Source organism: Heterodontus francisci, unplaced genomic scaffold, assembly GCF_036365525.1.
Source record: "Heterodontus francisci isolate sHetFra1 unplaced genomic scaffold, sHetFra1.hap1 HAP1_SCAFFOLD_43, whole genome shotgun sequence".
Classification (NCBI taxonomy): Eukaryota; Metazoa; Chordata; class Chondrichthyes; order Heterodontiformes; family Heterodontidae; genus Heterodontus; species Heterodontus francisci.
Genome location: NW_027141852.1, coordinates 15,805,508 through 15,806,607, shown reverse-complemented (window position 1 = coordinate 15,806,607; position 1,100 = coordinate 15,805,508). Strand labels below are relative to the sequence as shown.

Below are 1,100 nucleotides of genomic sequence, written 5' to 3'. Positions count from 1 at the left end.
GTCTGGCGGCATCTGTGGACAGAGAACAAAGTTAATGTGAGCTAAGGAAACAGATCTGAACTGTCAACTGTTTCTTTCTCCACAGATGCTGCCAGACCTACTGAGCATTTCCAGCATTTTCTGTTTTTATTACAGCAATACAGGTGTTGGGAGGCTCAGCCTGGCTACACAATGTTACAAGGACGCTGAGTAACACCATCGACAACGGGACAGAGAGAAAAACACACAGAAAACCAATAGACAGTGAGGAAGCAAAACTGAGGGACAGAGAGAGAGACAACGAGACTGAGATGGAGAAACAAGGCATTTGTATGACTGTGTTCTCCCTGTTGTCTAAAGGTATTTCCTGGTGTGTAAATATGTTTTCTGTTGTGTAAAGATGTCCCCTGTTGTTGTGTAAAGGTTTTCCCTGTTATTGTTTTATTTTCTGTGACTGACCGTCTCCTCACTGTGACCATTTGTCCTGGTTTTATTGTGGCCAACATCACCATCTGGTGGTGGAGAGGAGGCTCTGCAGGAAGGGGTTGACAAAGTGGGAGAGACTCGGCTGGTCCGTGTTTGCAGCTTGTGTTCGTGTGAGCAAATGTGATTTGTTACTGATTGATGTGTTCACTGGAAGGAAGAAGCTGATTGCAATAGAGTGCCTTTGGAAGCATCTTGTTATTATGGGGAAATACTTGATGTTTTGAAAGTGAACAGTTTGCATTATTACGAAGCATAAATAGCAGAAAATGGTTTTGATCCATTGACCTCTGGGTTATGAGCCCAGCACGCTTCCACTGCGCCACTCTGCTAACTGCTGTTTTAAACTTTGGCTGCCCGTTAGTGAAATATGTTCATTTCCCCAATGTTTTTATAAAAATAGGATTGTAGTCGGATTTCTCAAGAATCCCGGACTCAGCAACACACATGCTGACGGACTCACCCTCACTGCGCAATGACACAAGGACACGGAGTAACAGCACCGACAATGAGGCAGACAGAGAAAGACGCACAGAAAACCAGGAAGATATTACCAGGACTCAGAAAGGAACAGACAGAGAACGGTACTGAGCAAACCAGCAAGAGACAGCGAAAGACTGATGAACACCACTTGGAGG

General features: G+C 44.7%; 1 non-coding gene across 1 annotated transcript; it reads right to left on the bottom strand.

Moving 5' to 3' along the window:
• Positions 1-722: 722 nt before the first annotated feature.
• Positions 723-794, bottom strand: trnam-cau (transfer RNA methionine (anticodon CAU)). Its single transcript has one exon. It is a non-coding gene; the product is annotated as a tRNA-Met (tRNA).
• Positions 795-1,100: the final 306 nt, after the last annotated feature.